The 16,195-nt window shown below is 41.1% G+C and overlaps 1 protein-coding gene across 2 annotated transcripts in view; it reads left to right on the top strand.

The window, feature by feature from the left end:
* The first annotated feature begins 3,053 nt into the window (after nucleotides 1-3,053).
* The window catches only part of cntfr (ciliary neurotrophic factor receptor), a 167,758-nt gene continuing 154,616 nt past the window's right edge, over nucleotides 3,054-16,195 (top strand). The window contains exon 1 of one of the 2 annotated variants that reach the window (XM_058412772.1): nucleotides 3,054-3,312. The gene's annotated coding sequence lies outside the window, so the exon portion shown is untranslated. The remainder of the gene's footprint in view (nucleotides 3,313-16,195) is intronic. The other variant, XM_058412770.1, reaches the window with a different exon arrangement.

The raw sequence follows: 16,195 nt of genomic DNA, 5'->3' as shown, positions 1-16,195 counted from the left end.
ATTCGACAGAAACAGTGGTGTAGTAGATTAGCATGTTGTAGACACTTTTACACATAATGCAGACTCTAACACATGAACCGGTGTCTAACTAGTTCTAATACCAACATTGGTAATCTTACACTTTTAGTTTTAATCTGCAAACAATCTGGAGCCCTTATAGGAATTAGCTTCTTTTGACCCAAGAATTCTTCTGTCTTTGCAAATTTACTAGACCATCTATCATCATAGGTGTTACCCTTCCTTTAATTTCAATGTGCAGCATAAGTTCTTGATCAGCATCAGTTGTTTTTATTGGAAGCTGAACCTCCCTTGTAGGATTCCCTGGGCATCCCTGATTTTATCCTGTACTGCTGGGCAGCCTTAGTACCCTGATTTAACCGTGTACTTCTGGGCAACCATAGTACCCCTGATTGTACCATGTTCTCCTGTGCATCCCTTTGTACCCTTGATTTAACCCTGTACCCTCAGGCATCCCTGGTACCCCTGATTTTTCCATGTACCCCTAGCATCCTTAGTACCCCTGATTGTAACACTTTAACCTTTGGTATCGCTAGTACCCCGATTTTACCCTGTACCTCTGAGCATTTCTAGTACCAATGATTTACCCTGTACCTCTGGGAATCCTTAGTACCTCTTATTTTACTGTGTATCCCTTGGCATCCCTAGTACCTCTGATTTTACCCTGTACCTCTGGGCATCCTCAGTACCCCTGATTTTACTGTGTATCCCTGGGCAGCCCTAGCAGTCCTGATTTAACCCTATACTCCTGGACATCCATAGTACCCCTGATTTTACCGTGTACTGTTGAACATGCCTAGTACCCCTTATTTTACTCTGTACCCCTGGGCATCCTTAGTATTCCTGATTTTACCCTGTACCCCGGGCACCCTTAGTACTCCTGATTTTGCCATGAACCCCTGGGCATCCCTAGTACCCCTGATTTGACCGTCTCCATGGGTTTACTGTTACCATTTATATCATAGAATATTAAGTAGCTCTCAGGATTTCTATGCCAAAAGTGGACTTTACTGAGAGACTGAACTCAGTCTCAGTCTCTGAATCTGTACTGTTTCAAAACAGATAATTCTTTCTTTGCAGAAACAGCCACTCCTTTTTAGCTCTCCCCCTCCCTTATGTCTTGAGTTGTTTTTAAAAACATGCTTACACACACCCATCTTTTTAAGTCTTGACCTGTTTACATGGAAAAAAACAGAGTAACTGAAACACATCATGCCTTAGTACAAGTAATCAAGTAATCCTTGCTGCATATATATATATATATATATTTTTTTTTTTTACATTACATTACATTTTTGCTTGTACCAAATATTAGTTACTGTATTATTACTATGTAATTATTCCAATTTTTCCATACTATGTAGCCATCTTACTAAAGTGTTGCTGATAATATGTACACAATATTTAAAGATGCAATTGATAAGATTTCTATTTACCATGAAACTCCTTGGACGCATTTGCTGAGGTCTGAATCTGAATGAGATTGTTCCTGTTTTTTCCACAGCATTGGTCTGGTTTCAGACTCACTTGGTTCTAGTGAATTCCGGTGGATTTGTGTTCATCATACCTCACAAAGATGCATGGAGAATGCAATGCAATGTGACTCACCATGTTATTTGGTTTTGGTGCAATTATGTGCAGTAAGGCTTCTGACCTCTTCTGTGTCCCCAACATTCCCCTGCCACTCATGGTACATGTGTGTTGTGGAAACTAATAATGTATTGATGACATCATTGGCTAAAACACATGCACAGGTTACTTTATTTGCATTCACATTCATGGGAATTGCAGCACAGTTGCAGTTCAACCAAACTCACTTTATCTTCTACAGGTAGTCTCAGGTTTGATACCATGGTGCACTTCCTGGTTCACAGGACAGCTTTCACATTACTGATTCTTTCCTTTTGGATTAAACTGCTTGTCTGAAAGCCCCCTAAATGATCCCCCTAATGGAACATTATTTTGTCATGGATCTTGCAAGCTTCTTCATATAAAGCTTCAATGTTTTCAACCTGGAACCTAGCTCACCCGAAGAATCAGAGAGATTCTTGGATAAAAGCTAACTCACGAGACATACAGTATGCAAGATCAATAAAAGAGTTGGGGTCAGCTGAGGGTAAAGCTAATTAGCGTGTTTATTGCAATTGCAATTTGCCTTGCAGACAGCAGAGGGCTCTAAAAATAACAAACAGGTCCTTTAAACCTTTAATGAAACACCAAATTATTAAATGTTTTACTGCACAGAAGATATGGCACATAGTATAGATATTAATGTGCTCAGTCTTATTGAACTGAAGACCGGGACACGTCCTGTCTCTGACTGGCTACTAAGTTGCCAATCTTTAATTCGCAGCCATGCTGAGCTCGGTGTATTGATTTGTAAATGCACACCGTGTGTGTTGATCCGGACTAGATCCTTGGCTTGGTTTCAACCCCTCCATTTGCATAGCGCAAGAGGCAGCAGGCTGAGTCGGGAGTCAGAGCATCTCCTAGATGCGGCTTAGTCTCTTCCTCTGCTCAAAGACGTGGCTGAAGAAAAGAAGGAGAGGAACACAAAGGGAGGAAAGGGTAACTGTTTGAGGAGTGACATGAGCACAGTTTGGATGGACAGAAAAAGGGAAGGATTTGGAAGGGTGTGTAAGGCGTGATGGAGATTTCTGCCACATGTAAAGTACCTCATTTTTGTTTTGTTTACAAATCATGTGATCTGTTTGTTTATCACTGACTATATATTCCTCATAAATGAAAAGACAGGAAGCCACCTGTTTACAAGCAGATGATAATGGGGCATTTCCCAGGAAACTTCCACAATCTGGCCACTGTGTTTTCAGCATGTGTGGGAATCTATGCATGTGTGTGGGTGCATGTGTGTGTGTGTGTGTGTGTGTGTGTGGTTTACACACAGCATACACTTCCTGAAACAGTGGCTAGGGGGTGCACTGTGGCTGGAGGAAGGAGCTTTAATGTATTCGTGCCTGGCTGCTGGGAGCTGGTCACATGGGGAGGCTGAGCGAGTTTAAAAGTGCTTTAGCTCCCCTTCAGACAGAGCAGTGTGAGCCGCCAGTTAAGACACACACACACACACCCACACTAACACGCACACAGACATACACATACAGAGCTACAGGCAGACGCGCGCAGCACACGCCGTGCCTACAGCAGAACAACTTTGTGCGCTGGAGCTTCACAGAGACGTGAACTGGTCTGCGTATACAGATACATATCTAGTGTTTCAAGAGGACAGGAGGACAGTGTGGAAGTGAGGGACAGAGAGGAGCAGGAGAAAGCATCTAAGTGAGTACCTTGTAATGCACTTTTTTCCCCCTCTTGTCTTTCATTCTTGGGGTGCCTGAGGAGAAATGTGCACGCGGAGACATAGGTTGATTGGTTGGTGTGATTTCGGACGGGAAGGACGGTGCAGGCAGTGTGCACTTGTCAAGCTTTTCAAAAGCTCCCCTGATGGATCGTTTCTAGCCGCCTGTCAGCGCTCCGGACTGCTTGTAATAGCAGAGCATGTGAGGAAGCGATACGAAGGGATGCCATCTGAGAAACGCGATCCATGCTTTTTCTGAAGAAATGTAGCTAACAAAAGTGGAGGACTAAGAAGGGAGCGACCGAGCACAAAAAAAAGAAAGAATGAATAGAAAGAGGGGGGATTCGGGAATTCGAGTGAAAGTGGCAGGGGCATTGAAAAGCTTTGACACTGGGCAGACAATTAGCGATGGCTTCTGTTATCTCTGGCTTTTCTGCTGCCGCTGCCCTGAAGGCGCAGGTCAGGGGAAGAGCTGACCCTGTGTCAACACTCCTGCATGGGAGCCATTATCAAGCTCTGATTGATTAGTTTGAGCGGAAATCCCTTCTTCGTCTGCCGCACCTCGTCCGCCTTCTGCTGCTGGCTCTGTTCTTTAGCTGGCTCGACCTCTTCGGTTTTTGGATAGATCAAGTTGATTCTGATGTTTCTACTTACTATGTGTCCGTTCTTTCTCACCCCTTGATCTTTAATCTGTCTTTCTAATCTGTCTGTCCATCTAGTCTGTTCTTACCTCTATTCCTTAAGTAGTCTAAGGTCTTGCAGTAAAAGCGGGAGACATCCTTGTATGTGATGTTCTGCTTATATCCACCTCCCCTCTTTTCTTTTCCTTTTTTATTCAGGTTTTAAATACACTGCTCCCCCCGGCATAAGCCTCTTTGGGGGGTAGGGGGCATTAACCCGACTAAGTTGACAGTGCTTTAATGACTCCCTGTTTCATGCCTTGTTGAGGGGAATGAGAGGAATGTTTGAAAGGGCACAGGACACCTATGAGGCTTTTCCCCTTCCCCTTCCTAGAGCAACCTTTCTATTCAGAAATCCCTCGCTCTAAATCTTTAACAGAGCTGATGCTTAGTCCCAGGTCTCTTTTGTCATTTGGGCAGCGTAGTCTTACCATGTGTGAGAGAAAATGGCATGCCATGAGTGCAACAGAATGTAAATAGAAAAGTAAAGTTTGGTGGCAGAGGACAGAGGATGGTTTCTTTAACGAGGATTAAAAACTTGTGAGAAGCTGACCAGACTTAGTCTTGTGAGTTCTGAGGAGTCATGCTTTAGGCTAGAACAGTATTGTTGTGACTGTTTTGCTTTCATGGGGTCCAAGCACAGGCCCCATGCCTCACAGCCGTACCCCTCTCCTCTGTAATCTCGTCCCACCTCAGAGCAGTGTTTACGGTTTAAACAGAAGAAAAGTAAAATAACACTAGCATAATATTTCCTTTAACATACTTACCCCTAGGATAAACATCCTTAAACAGATGTCGGAACGGAGGGCGTTCGCAGGCGGTGGGGGGTACAGATGCTCCCCTTTCTAACATACACAAATTCTACAAATTAGAAGCCGGTGCTGTAGGAATCTGCCACTTCTCACCTTTCGATCTCATCGTTTCACTTCTGACCTTATATACATCAATTATGAGTTATAGTCATTCTGTTGGAGCATGACAACACATCTGTGTACAACTCCACCTTCCATAGCAGCCACCAGTCACCTACTGGTTGATCAAACGCTGGTATGAATATGCAAACCCTTAACTCAACTCCTGAAGGGGATCAGATTTGCCTCCTGCTTCAAGCTAATTAATCCCGGAGCTGCATGAAATCTATTATTCTGCCCTTTTAAACGCCTCCACAAAGCCCTGTCTGTTAGCCTAGTCACATCACTCCACGGCCTGCATGACAATGAACCCATTTAGCCTGAGCATGTGACTAAACCTGGGCATGCATGTCGGTGGCGTATTTCCATACCTCTTGACAGTGAAGGGATTCCGCCGCTACATTATGACATCCGTCCCTCTTCGCCTGCAGTCACTCTAAATGAGAACGACTACTTTGTACTCCTCTTTAAAGTGACTGACTGGTCCAGGGGAGCCGTGTCTGGCAGGCACAAAAGCAGCACACACAGCGAGAGCAGTGCAGGCTTGTAAGCGCGATCATATGAACATCTTTGAAAAGTCAACCAGCAGTCACACTCGAGCTGTGACTGCTGTGCAAAAAGTGTGCAACAGGCTTCTTGGTAGGAATCATCACCTTTTACTGTTGTACATTTCCGTTCCTTTAATTACAGCTTATCTTCTAGCACTTTCATCATTTCAGAAATCAATGGGTGAGGATGTGTTGGTCAATGTTCACCAAAATACTGTAGTTAGGGCACAAAAGAGGAGCGAAATGCCCCCAGAAAATAGCAAATCTACTCTCTGGCTCTCGCATGGGCTTTTAATCTATTAACTGCTGAATCTTAAAGCACTAATCAATGTGGCCTTTTATATTTCCATAAACCCAGCAAGGTAAGTGAATAAATAAAGTGTACAGTCACAGTGGATGACCTGTCCTGCTCTGAAAGCCTCTTTAGTCTAGTTTCTAGCTCCGTACCATGTGCGTTAGCTCAAATCACGTTAGTGCCATAAGATGCCCCTTATTTTTGTTCCACTCTGCCTGATGGAGTGGCCACAATATTCGTGATTCCGCATTCGGCTGCAAGCACGCCGATTATTAGCACAAGGACGTGAAGGTTTTTGAGAGGGGAGAGAAGATGTTAAGTACCGGATGGAAAGCAACAGCTCTCTTAATTGCATTTGCATTTTCCGCTTGGCACTGGAAAACACCGCCTCGAGTTCATTTTAGTGCACGAGCGAAGTTTGGAGCTCCATCCAGGCCGGTCCATGTGTCTTTTAATCGATTCTGCCTCCACAGATATTCCTGCTCCCTACAGCATGAATAATATTGTGTTGTTGATGAGCAACACAAACATTGCGTACTTTTGTAATAAGGTTCTTGATTTAATGATTTTTGTCGCCCGAGGGGAAAGAGAAAGGAAAGTGGCAGCCTGATGTACATTAGATTTAAATGAAGCGCAAAAAAGAAAGTCATGTATCTCAGCAGTGAACAATGCTGTTAAAACGTTTCTGAGGCACAAACGGAAAAACCACAGATGGCGTTAATTTCTTTTGACAGTATTTCAGTTTGCTGCTCTGCTCAGTCTAGGGTCACTTGATGTTTTCGGAAAAAGCAGAAGCTGAACTCGTTCCTCGATGCTGACCTGCTGCCACTTCACACACCTGCTTGTTTAAGAAAACAGATCCTAATTGAGAGAGTCTGGCTTTATTAACAGCTCTCGAGGTGGGCTCAATCTGTCCCGTAATCCTGACGGCGGCAGTGTGATAAGATTGTCTTCTCTAAGCATGTTGCATAAGCCTCATTCTCCGCAGCTTACTGATGCTTTTGTCTCCAAAAAAAAATACTGCCAGCAGAATCCTTTAAGAGAGACACCCTCAGCTCATTAACATGGCTTAATAGTTGTGCATACTTTATCCATTTGCATGGGTTCCATCAATGACCCGAATAAGAAGGAGGGGAAAAAAAAAGCTTTTGGGATGCTAAAAGCAGGGAAAAGCTTGAAATTTTGAGGGAGAGGGAGAGATTTCTGGACACAATTCGACTCCAGTCATGAGTTCGGTATGATATTCAGGACGGAGAATCAGCATGACGGAATTACCATGTCATTTCATCCAACCAAAGCTTTTCGGAAAGCATTGTTTCATAATACCTGCATGCGTTATGCTTTACACAGAGACCATTTGATATTTGTCACTTATATTTATTTTCCTTCTCCGAAATCAATTGTGTTACTTCGTTACAGTTTGCTCAGGATTTTAGTTCAAGATCCAAACTAAATGCATTACTTTGAGTAGATTTTGCCACCAAAAACTTTACCAAGTGTTATTCATGCAACGACAAAAGTACAGGAGTCAGGTGGACGCCAGCATGGAAGCCAGATTGGCTACTTAATATAATAAGACGCAAATCAAATATAATTTGCTAAATAACGAGGAGGCTGCGGTGAGAAATGAAAAATGTTGAGCTCCATTACCAATTTATTAATGCTGCGTTTGAGCTCAGCAGGTGCCAATAATAATTGGACCTTGATTGCATGAAAATGTCCCGCCGAGTCCGGAGCATATTTTTAGTCACACAAATGGCATTATTTATTTATTTATTTATTTATTTATTTATTTATTTATTTATTTATTTATTTATTTATTTGAATTTAGGCTGACAGGTGTACCCTTTGAAGATTAATGATATGTCTTCCTTAAGATGTATTTCACACCTGCTGAGGGACGAGAGCAAGGATTCTCCGTCTAAGATCTATCCTAAATGAGCTCCGAGGTCAGACATGCCCCCTAGCATGATGTTTTCGTTCAAGAATACACGCTGTGCTATAAAAGGATGAAACACCGAGTTTGGGGGCACACCAACACTTCAGCAACAACACTGGATCCTCAGTAGTTTCTAATTCCTTCTCTCGCTTCATGGACTCGCTGTATAATACCTCCCAGAGGTCATGAGTTTGGTAATTAACGCATGATTTGTATCAGATGGATGAATCCCTGGTACAGATTTTCACAGTTGCGTCATAAACTGTAATAACACATCAGAGACGGCGAATCGTGTACACATGTGCTAGTTGGAGGATTAAGCTCTCTCTCTGCACTCATAAAACGACACTGCAGATTAAGCTTCAATGAACACATCAAAAGCTCGTCTGACATGGAACAGCACTTAAGCTGTGTTCTCGCCTTGACTCGCATACTCGCACACCCCTTCTCTGCTGCTTCAAAGTGGTGCGAAGAGAGTTTCCTCCTCGTAGATCCGAGAGCGACTCCATTAAGCTTGTAATTTCATGTGTTTAAAAGTTTAAAAGCTTGACATTGTAGGGTAGTGAAGGAGTAAAGCAGGAAACAGGAGTGCTTTTAGAGGAAAATAATCAAACGATGGGCGAGTGGCATGGCCCTCGGATATGTAAATATAATAAAAAATAATTTCATGCTTAAATAAATTAAAAAATATTAGTAAAGTGATATCAATAGCATCACATCATATTTATTTATTTATTTATTTATTTATTTATTTATTTATTCATTCTATATTTTGTAACTTTAATGGCAAGTTAACTGTTAAATTTAATTTAATATCACTTTAACAGCACTTTTTTTTTCACATTCCAAACTGTTTTTTCTTTCTCTTCGATTGCAATTTTTAATTTATTAAAGCATCCCATGATTTCTTTTCATTAGAATAATCCTCATATTTCCATCCGTGAGACAAATATGCGCTGTAAACGCTCCTTCTATCATCGGCTTCTCCGTTAGGATTTTTTTTTTCCCTCTATCTGAAGTCAGCAAGAAAAAAAAAAATAAATAAATAAAAAGAACAGAACTTCTTGATCCTAAACCTTTCCCATGATGGAAGACTTTTTTACGAAGAGACTCTAACAAAAAAAAAAAACTTTTTGCAACTGTTTCATTGTTAAGCTACAACAAATGTATTATTTGTTTTTGACATTATGTGAAGCATTTCATGAAGCCGTATTCTTACGATAAAGACACTAACATGTTAAAACGAGCGCATTAATACAAACCGTGAGCTGCAAATGCTCTCCACGCTGCTGTTAAAGAAAACGAATCAACACTTTCCGACCAATCAGATTGCAGTATTCAATCCAGCTGCCCTGTGGTAAAACGCACTATAAACCATGTGCTGAGTGCATATTCATGTTGGTGGTCATGTTCTGTGTGTGCGTGCGGAAAAAGGCATCCAGTTTTTCTCAACCAGCGCATATTGGGTAACGTTTCTGACAGGATGCAGATGATCAGATGCCTGCGATCTGTCCCTCAGCAGTACTTGAACTAATTCACATTAGCCAGCTACACAGAGTCAAATGAAAAGCCAAAAGCCACATATTTTAGGGCCTCATGAAATATTTACCTCATTGAAAGGCACTTTGTAGATCTCTGGGTGTGTTGTAAATACACGCCAAGCGAGGATTTGATTTTTTTTCCCCCTTCTCAGGAGAATGTAGTGTTTATTTGACTGATCTTTTTTTTTTTTTTTTTTTTTTTGTAACATGTATCTTTAAGGGCAATTGCTCTGTAATTATAACGTGTCATGGAGATTGACGTTTTACAGAACTGCAGCAGCCCACAATTGTGAACCTCATCAAGATGTGCAGGTTTCGAAAAGAACCCGACTACACAAGGGAAGAAATATTCACGGCTGGTTTTACTCTCCATGATGAAACGTGGGCTGATTGAAACTCGCTTCCTCCACTCGCATAGATATACGGCCTGTTCCCCACCCATTTCGTGTCGACCCTTGTGTAATTATTCCTCACCTTCCACCCTAGGGAGTGGTTTTCATAAGCCCGTCATTAATTTCTGTACAAATGTTAGCGTTCAAATTGTAAATAGCTTCCCTTTACTCTTTTTTTTTTCCCCCCCTGCTAATTTCCTGTTTCTAATAAGAGAACGTTCTGACGAATGTTCCAATGCGAACCGATTTATAGCACCATTCCTTCATCTCACTTCCAAACTAAAAAGACCCTCTGATTAATTAGCAAATAGCACGATGGGGGGGAGAAAGCAGCCAGCGAAGGTGCTAATGCCGGGCTGAAAATATTACATGTGACAAGAATGCATTAAACAGTGTATAATTTAAGGGCAGTGACAGTTTCAGTGGCAATGCTATGGAAAATATAGCGTGACATAATTTACCTGCAAGAGGGCAAAGCCAGGCCGTGCTTAGCAGCAGCTGGAGATTTAAACCTCGCACGATCTGTCTGATCAGTGGATTTACGCAAAGCACATAAGTCTCGGTTAAAAGATTCTGGCAAGCGGGTGTGTGATCTTTTCGAACAGCATTTCCTTTAAACCGCATCCCTAAATGGCTTTGTGCTTGGATATTTACTGCTTATAGAACGTGAGTGTTTTTCTTCATACGCAGTTGTAACTAAACCTGCAGCACATTTGAACTGCTTCCTGTTATTTTTTATTTATTTTTTTGCTGTACTCATTCAGTAACAGTACAGAGAGGGGGGAAAAAAGGAAAGGAAATAGCACCATTAAAGACCAAGCCTTCTTTCTCTGAATATAATTATAAGCTTGTAATAAACTACCCAGTGAAGACAGCACAAAAATGTGTGAACGCATCTGATTATGAAACCAGTTATAAGATTATTTCTAGACTTTTATTTCACTTTTATATAGATATTTCAGGTCAATGTATCTGATAGTTCTCATTACATAATGGTGATAAAAGCAATTAAAAACTCGTTACTATTAATTCTAACCATTTGTTTCCCATTTCAAGTCGACTTATCGTATCGGAAATAGACGTATTTTAGATTTCTCATTATGCGGTTATGATAAAGCTGATTATTTTCATTTTTATTCCTGTTTCTAGACATTTATTCTGATTGCAAGGTTGATTGGACTCAGTATGTTGGAAAGATATTAAATGAAGGTGAAAATATCTCCATCAGTGAGCAGGTGATAACCTCAACAAGACTTATGTATGTTTGCACTTGACTTGATTCAGTTATAGAAAGGAAATACTTATAGAATTATTATAATTGCACAGTCCACTTCCTTATAGCGTCTCAGGGCATTTTTCCTCAACTCAATCACCTGAGACTTGCTCATTAGAGATAAATTCAATTTTAATTCTGAATTTTTATATTCCTGTAAAGCTGCTTTGTGAAGTGCTTAAATTGAACTAGAATGAAGTTCCTGGTTATAGAGTTGCACGTTTTTGACCATAGAGTAAACAGTTAAAGAAGGAAAATGATTTATAATCACAGAAATAAGGGTACAGAAATATATACATTAAGCATATAAGTTATAAATGTTATATTTTTACCATAATGAGCGAGCCAGAGGTGACGGCGGTGAGGAAAAACTCCCTGAGACGACATGAGGAAGAAACCATGAGAGAAACCAGACACAGAAATGTAAAGCTGCTTCCTGAACAATATCCATTAATCAAAACTCACTTGAATTGACTTGAAAACATTTTAAGTGAATTAATTTTTCATTATCTGCAAAGCTGCTTTGAGACCATGTCCATTGTTAAAAACGCTATACGAATAAATTGAATTGAATTCAATGATGTGCTCATGACTAATACAAAGTTTTTAAGCCTTATTTTTTCCAAATAATGCAAGTTCCAGCGTTTCTAGTCGTTTATAAAACAATGTTAAATATCAATGAGTTTATGAGATATTCTCATTTCGAGTTTGCCAATTGAATTAGTCGATATAAAGCTTGAAATTAGAAGGACAAAAAATGAAATGGAAATAAACAGCTTCTGTTTGTTTTATCATAATCTTGTGTGAAATGAGAAATGTATTCTCTTGATAAGATGTTTACAGTGTAGTTCAGAAGCCACCCTTCAGATATTAAATGCTGTGAAAATCGAGAGCGAAGGTACGGAGACGCTGCAGGTTCATTTGAATTTACGCTTGTTGTGATCCACCTCAAGGGCACAGTGAACACATCGGTAATGTTTGTGCTGGATCGCTGAGGGACGTTGTCATCATGCTCATCGAAAATGCTCATGGATCTTCGGGCTTTACACACTGTAATCAGAAACTAGTGTGATATTCGTCAGTGATTTATACTTTGTGTGTGTGTGTGTGTGTACAGTATATACTGATCAGCTATAACATTAAAACCACTCCCTGATGAAATAAATAAAATTGATCTATTAAAATTTTGATAATGAGCAAATGTAGCAACTGGAGCGTCTTTGACAAGGACTAAAATTGTCGGCTAGGCGACTGATGGCTAGTCAGAGCATCTCCAGAACAGCAGAACAGTCTTGTGGGATGTTCCTAATTCCCAGAAAAGGACATCCGGTGAACCGGCGACAGGGTCATGGGTGCTCAAGGCTCATTGATGCGCAATGGAATGGTTTGAACATGACAGAAGAGTTCAGATCGTCGACTCGGCACAGATCCAAGATTTTTTTTTTTTTTGTCATGTTCACAGTTATATACAATACACAACTTCAGAGTAGTGAAATGAAAACATGGCCGGTCCTTCTGAGTAAGTTTTAAACACAGAATTAGTAGAAATAAGAAGAGCTAATTGAATGTTAGATGTAGTAGCAGTACAGGAAGTGCAAGCACCACAGGATGGAAAGTAAAACGCAAAAAGGAAAGTAAAAAGAAAGACAGAGTAGTACTAAAAATGAAGGTTTTTTCAGACATGGTACTTATTCAGTAGGCATTGAGTAATAAGCATTGGACCTTGTCCGTATCTAACTAATTTGGAAAAAAATCTAAAGATCGTAATTTCTTTCACCATTTTGCCTTTAGTTCCAGGCATAAATGACGTGTCTTAAATGAGACTAGACAAAGTACTGAGTAAAATCATGCTACTGAAATCCAGAGCGTCCACAGATCACGTATCTTCCGCTTCACAACACGTTTCCCACCCACATTTGTTTCTTTTTTATTTTACTTTTACAATTCTACACTGATATGCGCCTTTGTTTTGACTCCAGTCTTGTCTCCTCCTCGTCCTCTCAGAGGATCGGTGCATTTTCCTGATTGCGTCCATGTGTTTTACGTTCATCCCTTGATTACCTTTTCTATTTATTCCCCCTGTGTATTTGTCCCGTTGCTTCTATCATGCAATTCTAAGCGTGATTCAGAGACGAGGATTTCCTGGTTTTGATCCATGTGGATTTTCCTCGTTTGATGCCGTCTGCCTGTCTGCCTGTGATTTGACTGCGATTCGACACGGGCTTTGACTACGATTGTTGGATTAGTTTGAAAAACCACACACTCATTTTACACACATGAATCCTGACTCCTCTTGTTAAAGCATGGGACTTTCAAAATGGTTTTAAACCCATCTGACTTCCTTTGCCATTTCCAAAACATGGACAAAACAAACTATAGACTGAAATAAACTTCCCACAGGCAAGCAGGTCCAATCTAATGATTTCTTTGTAACATCCCAAGCTTTGAAATCTCTGGTAAAGGCTGACAAAAATGGCATATAATTTGTATTGAAATTAAATTTAAAAAAAAAAAAAAAAAAGGATAACATTCATGATTTTAAAAAACTGTTTTTTTGGTTTACTAAGAAAGAGAAAATATTTTCAGGCTAGGCTTTAGTGATAGATATAAATAAAAAGTTCTACAACAGTTCTAAAAACACGCCTGTGCTTCACATCTTTCTCCCTTATCAAATATCACTCAGTTTAATTCTATTTAATTTTATCTGTATAACACATTTAACAAAGCAGCTTTACAGAAATATGTCAATAGTAAATAGAGTATATTTTCAATTTATCCCTAATGGGCAAGCCAGAGGTGATGGTGACGAGAAAAAACTCCCTGAGACGATATGAGGGAGAAACCTTGATTCAAAAGGGAAGCCATCGTCATCTGGATGACACCAGAGAGTGTGATTTATAAATCTTCTCCATTCTATAACTGTATACTACACCGATCAGCCATAACATTATGAGCACAGAGAGGTGAAGTGAATAACACTGATGATCTCCTCATCATGGCTCCTGTTAGTGGGGCAGCAAGTGAACATTTTGTCCTCAAAGTTGATGTGTTAGAAGCAGGAAAAATGGACAAGTGTAAGGATTTGAGGGAGTTTGACCAAGGGCCAAATTGTGATGGGTAGACCACTGGATCAAAGCATCTCCAAAACTGCAGCTCTTGTGGGGTGTTCCCGGTCTGCAGTGGTCAGTATCTATCAAAAGTGGTCCAAGGAAGGAACAGTGGTGAACCGGTGACAGGGTCATGGGCGTCCAAGGCTCATTGATGGACGTGGGGAGTGAAGGCTGGCCTGTGTGATCCGATCCATCAGAAGAGCTACTCTTGCTCAAACTGCTGAAAAAGTTAATGCTGTTTCTGATAGAAAGGTGTCAGAATACACAGTGCATGATGGGTCAGGGCTGTTTTGGCAGCAAAAGGGGAACCAACACAATATTAGGCAGGTGGTCATACTGTTGTGCCTGGTCCAAAAGTACAATTGTGTACCCAAAAAATTCATTCTAGATCAAGTTTTTCACTGCTGGAAAGCCAAAGCCAAACCGTTCATTATGCAGAAAGCGTAGAACAAATCGCTTTAAATTTTGGGTTTCACTGAGATTACTCAGTGTGTTGTGTGTGTTCATTGCACTCTAATACACTTATAATAATGCTTACACTTCCATGTGACATGAATTTCAGGGTCTTCTGTCTGAAATGTCAGAAATAATTGGCGCGCACAAATGTTTTCCGTTGTTTGCGGAAATTATCAAAGAAACTATCATTTGATATCAGACATCAGTCTGGTGCATCAGAAGCTTGTATTCAGTACAAGATCAAATAAACTTCAATCAGCTCCTGTCTTTGGGCATCAAAAGCAATCCTTTTTAGCGATCATCTAACCGGGGGAAAAAAAGCACTTATATTACATCCTGGTCCTTCAGTGTTATTGAGTGAAAAATAGATTGACCCCGTGTGCCAGAGGTCGGCCGTCCTTGAGCTCTTCATTGCACAGATGTTGTACGCTGGGTTTCCTGCTGCTGTTGTGGAAAAGTCAATGGATCACAGACTTGGCATCGACAATAATGTGCAGCTTTTAACTGCTTCTACTGCAGCTTCTCCACAGCAATCATGACCTGGGTGACATTGCAGCGGTGTACAAACGACCCCGGTAATTTAGGACGTCTCATAAATGGACCGAAGAGAGATGGTCGTTCCAGTGCAGGCTATCAATTATGCTGTGTAGATGAGCCCCGCTAACCTCGGTAGCACAGACTTTACTAGCCAGCTGGTCGCTTACAAGAGTCTTAATAAGATCTGCCCTTACTGCGTCTCCTTCTTGCTGTTTAAGTGAAATCGGGATTTACGGCATGGGCTGAGATGACCCTTGCATATGTCAGGCCGGGGGGAAGACAACTGAGGCCAGTGGACTCCCATTATCACTGCCGTGGCCTTGAATGGTGATGCATACATTACACAAAATGTCAGGGCGTTTTATGGTCCTGTGGGATATAGAAGAGCTCGGTGGAATCATAAGCAGCTGATCTATAGACAGCAGCCGCTGTGCTGGAACATCGAAAACGCGAGTAACGCTGGACATGAATCAACTCGGCATCCCGTTTATAGCCGGTCCGCACGTGTTCCCCGTCTGTAAAGGATTATCTATGTTTATTTGCGTGTTTATTTTCGCGGTCAACATCTTTTTTCTTTGACAAATAAAAGCGTATATTAGCGCTGTAACTCTCCAAACATATGAACATATTGCAGTTTAGCGTGTATCAAGATGATGGTGCTTTGTGTTAACACAGCTCTGCGAATATGCGGCGCAAGTGTTCGCCAGCCGCTCCATCTGTTTCGGGTCAGATGAGAGCGCCGTCTGTCTGCTGTGCTTTCATTTCTGCGTTCGTGGCCTTGCATGTAAAATAAAATAAAAAAAAAATAAAAAAAATCCAGATTGGTAATATCAGCAAGCGCAATCAGACAGAAGGCTGCAGCTGCTGATACGGGCGAGGAAAAGAAAGGTGAGCCTCTGTGTGGGAGAGCTGAGTGTTGCTGAAAGCTGGCCTTCTCAGCGATTCTCTAGCTCTTCTCTGGACTAAGCACTTTTCACCTGCGCTGGTGTTATTCGAGTCCAGGTGATGTATTGAAGCAGAACACGCTGGGTAAATGAGTCGGACGCAATGTCAAAGAACAAAGGCAAACACCGGCACAGGAAGTACAGGATCTTGTTTGAAAATACTGTAAGCTGCTCTGTTGTCTGTATTGAGATGTGGAGTCCTGATGAGCCAAGAACTGTCGGGATGGGATAGAATACG

The sequence above is a fragment of the Hemibagrus wyckioides genome, linkage group LG16, assembly GCF_019097595.1.
Source record: "Hemibagrus wyckioides isolate EC202008001 linkage group LG16, SWU_Hwy_1.0, whole genome shotgun sequence".
NCBI lineage: Eukaryota > Metazoa > Chordata > Actinopteri > Siluriformes > Bagridae > Hemibagrus > Hemibagrus wyckioides.
This window is presented reverse-complemented; position numbering and strand designations above follow the sequence as displayed.